At 49.3% G+C, this 9,903-nt stretch overlaps 1 protein-coding gene across 2 annotated transcripts in view; it reads left to right on the top strand.

Moving 5' to 3' along the window:
- HOXB3 (homeobox B3) overlaps positions 1–9,903 on the top strand; it is a 58,082-nt gene that overhangs the window by 31,736 nt on the left and 16,443 nt on the right. The gene's annotated exons all lie outside the window — the stretch shown is intronic.

Genomic DNA, 9,903 nt, shown 5'->3' with positions numbered 1-9,903 from the left:
CCCTGTGTGGTTTTTTTTATTTTTTGGGGGGTGGGGTGGTTGTCTTTTTGTTCTGGTGAGACGAAAATATCTATTTTAAAGAAATTAATTAAACAGCATGTTTCTTTTTTACAGGGTTTTCTGTTGTCAATGGCACAGCCTCAAGTCCCTAATGAAAACAAAAGATGTTTGACTAGGGTATATCAGCCTTAAGTACTGCTAAGCCTTACATATTATGATTTATTTGTTCTAAGCATATATTAATATGCTCTTCCTAAACTGGTCTCAGACAAAACAGAGGTAGTCATTAGCGCTTTGCTTTGCTGTAAGGAATGGATGTAGCGTTGTATTTCTCTAGAGAGACTTCTCGATTAAAAAAAAAAAAATAAAAAAAAAAATCTCCTTCTCCAAGGTAGTTAATGCATTAATGAGTCTAATTTTTGCACAGATGTTTCTCGGTGTTTGCAGGTTTTCTGTGTATTTTTATATTACAAAGGAGCTGGCTCCTGCGATAGCTCATAGCCTGACAAGCAAATAGATAATCAAGAAGACAAATGGCTTCTTTTGTGAGCCGCAGCTCTTGTATTAATTTTCATTTTCTTTCTCATAGAAAGTATCGAAAATACTGTTCAGGACGAAATAACATTCCAGTTCTAAGTTACAAATAGAGAAAAAAAAAAAAAAAAAAAGAAAAAGACTGTGGTGCGCAGGGGGGTCCGCAGGGGGAGGAAGCCTCTGCATCAGCTGAAGAAAATAATCGTTTTCTTATACTTGCCTCTAAAATAAAATGGCTTTTGCTTATTTGTTCCATGTTCACGGAATTCTCCGAGACCCCCCATCAGGACCGAAATATTCCGCCGCATTATTCAGAAACAAAGGCAGGGCTTGGAGTATTTCAAGCCAGAGTGTGTTTATGGGTTATTCCTTTAGTCGTAGTAAGTCACTGCACGACCACCTTGCAAATAAAGTGTCCCCAAAAGTCTCCCTGCCCCCCAGCTCAAACAAAGGGCCGTTAGATTTTTCTTTCTATTGACATTTTAATACTTTAAAATAATATTAATATAGTCACATGGTACAGATCTGTTACAGGCTCTGATGTAGAAGAAATGGATTTATGGATGTATTTTTGGTTAACTATCGCGTTTTTAGAGGTAGCAACTGCCAACCTTTAAAGTTTCTTTTTTTTTCTTTTTTTTTTTCTTTTTTTTTTTTCCCAGGGAGGGTGGCAAGGGCTGTATTTTATTGTAATGCCTGACGTTGGGGTGTTTTGTTGTTGTTGTTGTTGCATTTTATTTTACTGTTTCTCTCTTTGATCTGCTGGAGTTGTAAAGAGGGTGTTATTTTCAAGATAGTGCTTCTAAGAATGGCAAAAAATCGTTCTTTTTTTTTAAAAAAAAAAAAAAGCATATGCTTCCAGGAATGCGGGGTCTATAGAAGCAAATCAAAGCTGGAAAGTATGAATAGAATAGAAGGGGGAGAAAAGAAGATTTCTATAGGACTTAAAAGTTCACAGCCATTATAAGCAGACAGAAGCCAAGAAAAATGCGAGAATTATACAGAAAATCATTAATCACTTCTTTTCTTTAAATACTTATCCTTTTCCCATTGTTATTCAACAGCAAATCTCCGCAGACCGTCTGTTGGGAAAAAAGCACCCGGAGTCCTACAAGAATCTTCAGGGGAAATAATAATATTATTAATAAAATCTGGATCGTAAAGGTGAAAGCTTTATTTTTGGGGGAGAAAAACAAAACCAACTCCCCCCCCCCAAGCCACCCCCTCCCCCAGACCTCTCACTTTGGAAGAAACCACCCAAACCATGAGGGCCGTCTCTGGGGCGTTGGAAAAAGGATGTGGGAGCGAACCAGGTAACAGAGCTGCTCTCTTGGCATGCATTTCTGATCGGTTTATTGCCTCCTTTCACGAGAAAGCTGGGGGAAAGCAAGAGAAAAAAGGAGCTAAAAAGAAAAAAAAAAGGGGGGGCAGAAAGAAAAAACAACACGTGAATTCTTGTGCGGGGTTTTCCTTCTGTTTTCTCGTTTTATTTTGACGGAGGGGAGCGAGTAGAGAAAGTTTGCAGCCGGGTTACTTGTGGCGAGAGGGGGTTTCTTTTTTTTTTTTTCTCTCCTCGATTTGGGGCTGTGCGGGTTTGGGGATCGGCCCCGCGGAGTTTTGCTGCGGGACCCCGGGCAGGGCTGCGGGGAGGCGGCGGGGCCCCTCGACGGGGAGGGTTAGAGGGGTTCCCCCCCTCTTGGTTCCTTTTTTATTGTTATTTTTTCTTTTTTTTTCTTTCTTTTTTTTTTTTTTTTTCCGAGCAAGATCTCCCTGCCCATGTCAGGGGCCGGTTTGGGAAGGGTTTGGCAGAGTGTCCCCAAAGGGGACAGAGCACCGGGGGTGCGGGTATCCCGGGGTGCGGATGTCCCGGGAGGTGCGGGTGTCCCGGGATGAAGATATCCCGGGATGAAGATGCCCCGGGGTGCGGGGGTGCCGGAGTACGGGTGTCCCGGGCGGTGCGGGTGTCCCGGGGGTGTCTGTGTCCCACGAATATCCGTGTCCTTGGGGGGGCTGGCTCTCCGGGGAGGTTGCTGCCTCATCCCAGGAGCGGTGCGGGATATAGCGCGGTGAAGGAAAGGGGTGAAAATTAGGGACGACAAAATCCAGGACTGGCAAACCCCGATCGGGGGATAGAGTTCACGCAGAGGACACGTTTTCTAGGCGATTAGCTGTGTATTCCAGCCCGGGACTGACCTCGCAAACCCCTTGACCTCTCCGAGGCTGGACATTGTGCTGGGCAGCAGCTCAGCCCGCAGTTCAGCAAAACTTTACGTGTGCGGGGTCCCGGCCCTCACCGTGGGTTTTGGGCCCTGGAAGCGGGGAACCAGCACCGGGAGGAAAAGGTGGGGAAGAAAGGAGTGGAGAAGGGGCTTAGGAGTGGGTTTATTTCTGGTTTAGCACGGTTTAAGCGTTCTGTTGCCGCGCCCGGGCCCGGCAGAGGCTTTCCCCTCTGATTTCACTTCAAAAGCCCTCGGTGTTTGCTTGTTTGTTTGCTGCTTTGTAAGAAAAGAAAAAAAAAAAAAAAAGGAGCGAGAGAGAGAGGCGCGGGGGAATCCGCAGCGGTTTGCCTTTGCAGAGCAAAAATAATTTGGGGGAAAAAAAAAACCAACCCAACCCGAAGGAGCAAAGCCCCCGACCCGCCGCCGCTTCCCTGGGCCCGCGTCTCTTCTCGCCTCTTATTTTCAGAAATTCCTTTGTTTCCAAGAGTGCCTCTCCATCCTCTTCCCCCCCCCTTCTTCTCCCTCTCCCCCCCCCCGCACCTCCTCCCACTTCTCCCCTGCCCACGACGCTCTCAAAAGCCTCTCTATGCCCAGCTGCCTGCTGCCGGCGCGGAGCTGCGCGGAGCTGCGCGGAGCAACGCGGAGAGGCGCGGAGGGGGGATTCCACCGGGTCGAGAGATGTTCGGGTGGTCTCTCCCCGGGACCCCCCCCCATCCCCCGTAAACACCGGTCCCGGGTCGGGATGCTGAACCCTTTTGTTACCTCTTGGTCCCAAAATTGGACAAAAGAAGGGTTTTTTTGTGTGTGTGGGAGACAAATCGTGTAACCCATCCCCACTGAGATGTAGTTATTAGAGAGAAGGGGTATAGAGGGAGTAAAAATAAATAGATATAAGTATATCTATGTACATATGCATGGCTATGAGGCGGAGGGGGGTTGTTTCTGCCCGGTATAGGGGGTCTGGGGGGGTCTTGCAGCCCCGGTATAGCGCTGGGTCGCTTTAAAGGCGGCTCGGCTCGGTTAGCGGGTTGGGAGTTTCTCAGCCCCGGTGACAGATTTATGATCCGCAATAAGAACGGCGTGTTTAAATCCGTAAATCAATCTCGCTTTCTCACTATATAAACGTTCATTTTATCTTTAGAAAGAAAACGGCTTTGATCACGGCACCTCGGAGGGCGAAGCCGCTGTTTATGGCCGCGTTTCCGACCCTTTGAACTGGGGGCTTTAAAAAAAAAAAAGAAAAAAACAAAAAAAAACCGAAATGGGTGCTTCTTTTGCATGAAACAAACCCAAAAATGCCAGCAGAGGTGGAGAGGGGGGTGTCTGCCCCGTTTGCTGCCTGGAATGACTCTGTTCCTTATTTTTTTCTTTTTTTTTTTCCCCTCTCTCTTTTTTTGGTATTTATTTACCCGGCTCCATTCACAGGGACACTTCGTTTTATGACTAAGGAAAAAAAAAAAAAAAAAGAAGTGGTTGTAGGAAGCGAAAGTTGCGGCTTCTGAATTGACCTGAAGTTCCCATAAAAGCCCCCCCCGAAGTTTCCTCCCTCGTGGGACACCCCCCCCCCAGCGACGGGAGCCCCTTTTAATCGTATTTTGCCCCCCCGCTTCCTCCCACACCTTGACCAAACGTCTCTCTTCCGACAACCACTTTGATTCCTAAAATCGATTCAGAAATAATCGAGGGCTTTTGAAAACGAAGCCCTCGCTCGCTCCTTAATAGCCGGGGGGAGCCCAGACCGCCCCCCCCTCCAGCCTCGGCTTAAAGGGGGGGAAAACCCCGCTTTTAGACTTTTTTGATTAATTTTGACGTTTAATACAAGGTCCCTCCAGGCTTTACTCACGGAGTGGGGGGGGATTTCTGTTCCCAGTGTGGCCACCCCGCTGGGGGTGTAGGGATAGTGGGGTGCTGTGGGGGGGGGAGAGGCTCTGCCCTGGGGTGTCGTCTCCCCCCCCCCCCCGGCTCTGGCAGACCCGGGAGCGTTGGGACACAGTCCTGAGGCTTTCAGGCTCTACTACTTGCTGTCTTTTTTGGGGTGACAGTCTTTCCCCCCCCCTCCCCGTGGAGGTGGGGAGCCGGGGGGGCCGCGGTGCAGGCGGCTCCCGGCTGCCTGCTCAGCGGCTGCTCCGCGGCCTTTCCCAGTGGCTCCCTTTGTTGCTGATTTTTTTTTTTTCCTTTTTTTTTTTTTTCCTCCCCCAGGATCCTTGTACTTGGCAGCTCTCTTCAGAGTCAAAATTTGATTTTTTTTTTTGTTTTGTTGTTTTTAATGCAATAAAGGCTGGCCAAACAATAACAGCAGCGGGGAGAAAAGGCCTGGAAGGGAGTGCTGAGCTCCTTCAAACCAGGAGTATAAATATTCTCAGCTGGTTTAGACTCTATAACAGTTGTGCTATTCAGGACAAGGCTGTTATAAAAATCTCAGTGTGGAGAGAAAAAAAAAAAAGAAAAGAAAAGAAAAGAAAAAAGCACGATGTGGCTTAGCTGAACTAAGATCCAGCAAAACCAGCCTCCAGGAAAGGTTTAGGGAAAGGTTTTAAATGCTCTCAGCTCCCGGCAGGAGAGAGGATGGGGAAATAAACCTAAAATCCTGCCCTTTAAGAGAGAACTGGATTAGAGGTGGGTGCCCTCTGCACATCTTCATCCCACGCTGGCACGGCCGTGCCAGGCAGCCGTGAGCCCAGCCCTGGGGAGGGGGGGGAATCTCTGTCCATCTAGAAAAGCTTCGTTCAGTTCGAAACTTCTTTAAAAAAATACTGTTCCGGTGGAAGGTCACAGTGGTCCTTTGAGTATGAAACTGAGAGACCCCCTTCCCCCTTCCCCATCACGTGATTCATTAAATAATTAATGCAGAGGTTGCAGAATAGATATGTATTCGTCAGGAAAATCGCAGACATGGTCTCCTTGTGTCTGACGTGAAATTCAACTGTCCTTTAAAAAACAAGCCTATAGCTGAGGAAAAAAAAGAGAGAAAGAGCGAGAGGGAGAGAGAGAAAGAGGGGGAGAGGAGGAGAGAGGGAGAGGGAGAGGAGTCTGCAATAAAACAATTCTCAGGAACCACGAAGCCACGCCGAGGGCTGGATTATTGTAAGTAGCAGGGGCTTCCCAATTCCTAGCGTGTCTATATGTCCATGTAAATTTATTGTTTGTTATTAATGTTATTGTCGTAAAATGTGACAAATAGCCGTCTTCATTTCCTCCCATTTCTCTTCACATGGTGGTATGTATGTTTATACCCATCGAGGCATTTCATTGATATTTTTAGGAATATTCCTCTCTCTCCCTCTCCCTCTCTCTCCTCGCAACCTTTTTTTTTTTTCTTCCCCCTTTCTTGATTTATTACAATAAACATGTCAGCAGCAGTGCGGCTGCCATTGTGTGTGTGTTTGTGAGAGAGTTGTGTTGTTTATAGTGGTGTCCAAGATAAATCATTTCTCGAGTGAAAATGATGTGCAAGCGATGATATTTTAGAGCGAGGATCTCTCTCTACCCCACTCCCTGGAGTTGATTATTTCAGACGATTTACAGTAATAGATCAGCAGCTAATATGAAAGCTCTGTAGCTGGGGGTCTTAAATTACAGCATCTGTGATTACCAATTAAGGAGAGATTTGTATAAATTTGGTAAACCGGGAACGCCTCATTGGCATATAAACCTAGTAAAAGAGCACGACCTTAATATAAAAATTACAGCTCGGAGTCCTGCGTTGCAGCATCCTTTTATCGACGATAACTCATTTTCTCCCCAGTTCCCTCTCCCCATCCCCCGGCAGGACTCCTCGCTGGAGAACAGGCACAGGTTGCTTTAGCAAAGCAATTTCTGGAGATGCCCTATTTTAAACCAGACACAGAAATTGGACTTAAAATGAAGAGGAAAAAAAAAAGGGGGAGATTGCAACAGGAGAGCTGCAAGGTAGCTGCCTCTGAGAGAGGCAAGAATCTGGTCCCTTGCAGGAAGGGGAGTTTGCCCATCAAAACCAGAACAATGGGGATCTGCGGGAACTGGGGCGCTGCCGAGGGACCCCAGCAGAGGCGGGTTGTCCTTATAACCACTGACAACAACAGAAAGGGGGGGAAAAAACCTCGTTGCGGGTAATTCGTTGTGCTTTTCTAGCAGGAGGAGAACTTTGCGTGGCTTTCTAGCGCCCGGATCTCGCTAAGGCTGCTGTGGTGATGGATGGAGAGGTAGAGGATAATGTTCTTATGATGAAAGTTGGAGAAGGTGCTCTAAGGAATGTCTTTCTATTTAGGAGACCGGGCCTGTTCTTTACCTCGGGAAAAGCAGAGCTCCGAGGAGAAAAAGCACTGAAAAGAGGCTTAAATAGTAGGAGAACCTGGCCGGCAGCTGTTAACCTTTTTAGTGATTCCTGTGTACGATATAGCTGAGCTGTAATAGGGAAATCTCTTCCAAGCCACTGAGGTAGGGTAGCGAAGCTGAAGCTTTGGGGACGAGGGGTGTGTGTCCCAAACGGGGGGCACCGCTACCTGCTTTAATGTCAGCGCGGGGAGCGCATCCTCCGCGGAGAATGGGGAGTCAGGCGCTGCCCTCCCCTCCTGTCTCCAAACTGGACCAAATTGGTCCTAACCAGGAGTGTTGAAAGGGAAGGAGGAAGTGGGAGATCGCGTTTTTAAATATTTTACAAGCTCCAACATGCGAGGAGTCAATAAAACTGACAACAGGAGCAAAGATTAAATGTTCGCACCGGATTCTCGGATGAGAATTCACTGCTTTCCCCCCCTTCCTTTCCCTTCCCTCCCCTCTGCTCGCCAGCCAAGTCTCACACCGCCCGAGCGGGGATATTTAACTCTGTCTGCTAGTGTAAACCTTTATGTAGCAAAATTAGAGCAACTCAGCGACTTTCATTAAATATTAAGGGAGATCCAGGGACGGTGACTGAGCCAGAAATACAGCATCATTCTCTGTCAAGCCCCGTATTAATTTAAGTTGTCGGCTTCAAATGGATGCAGACCCCCTCCCCACTCTCCCCCTCTTATTTTATTCGGTGGTATTTTGTTTTATTTTGTTGCATTCTTTTTTTTTTTTTTTTCCCTTTCCCTGTCGGCTTGGGATGTTGAGCGTGAGAAATTGGCCCTTGGCGGGGGGGCGGCTGCGGGCTCGGTGCGGGGGAAGCCACCCCGCAGCCCCCGCCCTGGGCGGCAGCCCCCTTTAAATCAATATCGGAGCTTTATTTATCCCCGGTCCAGACGCTTTTGTGCGAGTGTCGCCCTTTAATAATCAGATGTCAGGAGGAGATGAGGTGGCTGAGGGCTGCCAGGTCGCTCTGGCCGAGCCTTCGTGCTGGGGACACTGCCCCGACCCCGGGACACTGCCTTCCCGGCCCGGGAGGGGAGCCCGGACCCGGGCTGGGGCTCCGGATCCGAAATCTGACCCTGAATAAGAGCCTCAGACCCCGATTAAGAGACTCAGAGCCAGGATAAGATCTCAGATCCTGGATAAGAGCTTCACACCCCCATTAGGAGACCCAGACCCAGGAGGGCACCCCATAACAGGGGTAGGACCCAAAAACTCTTGAGAAGAGCCTCAAAGCTTGGAGGGCACCCCAGACCCAGGCTAGGACTCAGATCCGGGAGAGGACCCCAGACCCAGGCTGGGAGCCGGGCCGGGCGGTGGAAGGCAGAGCTCTCCCCGTCCTGCTCCGTCCCTGGCCGGGGGCTGCGGGAGGGGGCCGGGGCAAAGAGGCTCTTGGGTGATGCAAAACTTCCCTTCGTGCAGGATCCGGGCTGGGAGGGCACCGGTACCCTCGGAACACCGCCTGGGTCCTTGTTTCTGCCCCAGATCCTCAGGGCTCTGCTCCCCTCCCCACAACCCGTGTCAGCTCCATCCTCCCCAAAAACCAAGTTTCTCCCCTCTGCGGTTAGTGGTGACCCGAGGGAAAGGAGCTTGGTTTCGGCCAGAGCTGGGAAGGGAAATGCAGAGCAGAAGCCCCTTGCCCCGCGCATCCCCCGCGCATCCTCCGCGCATCCTCCGCGCAGCCCCGCCGCTGCTGCTCACCACCGGCTCTCGCAGCTCAGCCGCCCGACAGCTTCGCTGCTCTCCCAGACCCGCTAAAAGTAACGAACAGATAGTTCCTTACCACGTTTAGGCTGTATTTCTTTATTAACTGGTTGAAACCGAGTTTTTCGAGAAACCAGTTATTGTGCCTTCTAGTTACAGATGGCAGAAAGAGCGTTCAAGAGGCGGGAGGAGATAATAAGCTATTTCAAGTAGCTCGAGCAAGTGCTATTTCATTAATTTCTGTGCAATAAGCCTTTCTCCTTGCCTGTCATCTCCCTCAGAAGTTCCTGGTCTATCAGCGCTGCGAATCCGTGTTTATCGCATCTCATCCTCGAAGAAATCTCCCTCCCTTCCCCTCTCGGCCAGACATACCCTATCTTTTCCCAAAGAGGAAGCTATTAACGTTGTAAATATGAGTCAACAGCACCTTAATTCATAATTTATTGCAGGCGGTAGGAGAGAGTTATTTAAGATCAAAGCATCGCGGAGGGCGAGAGCTGCAAGGCGTGGAGACCAGGGAGCGGAGCGGAGCAATAAAGGAGGATAACGTGGAAACCTGTGGCTTAGGCGCGGAGAGGACGCGGTGGCATCTCCCCCCCCCCTCTTTTTTTTCCCTCTGGAAGGGGGTTTCAGGCAGTGTTTGCCCTGCCCGGCCCCCAGCATCCCCCCCGGGCCGCTTCTGCTGCTTAAGCGAAGGGGCTCAGGCCGGAGCAAACCCGGCATCACCCCAAATCCGCCCCGCTGCAGGCCCGAGGAGCCGCAGGGGAGGGCCGGGAGCCGATGCCAATTATGCCTCCTCATTTTCATATTTAAAAAAGGAGGCGAACACGAGTCACAGGCAGACAAGACAAAAGGGAAGAGCTCGGTCGCTTTTCAGTGAAATAGGCAAAAGTTTGGAAACGGTGACAGTTTTCTTTGAAGTTTTCTCCTTTTTTTTTTTTTTTTTTTGGTGGGGAGGAGGGAGAGGAGGGGGGAGACGAAAGAAATAAAAGGCAACAACCACATTTCAACACTTCCCTGCGCGTAACCATCCCAGTTGAAAAGGAAGGCTATAAATCAGAGGCGATGGTGGAGATTTGACTCCTTATTTTTTTTTTTTTAAGCGTAGATATGAGGGGAGGGGTTAAGAAGAAATCCC

Source organism: Haliaeetus albicilla, chromosome 7, assembly GCF_947461875.1.
Source record: "Haliaeetus albicilla chromosome 7, bHalAlb1.1, whole genome shotgun sequence".
In the NCBI taxonomy this organism is placed as follows: domain Eukaryota; kingdom Metazoa; phylum Chordata; class Aves; order Accipitriformes; family Accipitridae; genus Haliaeetus; species Haliaeetus albicilla.
This window is presented reverse-complemented; position numbering and strand designations above follow the sequence as displayed.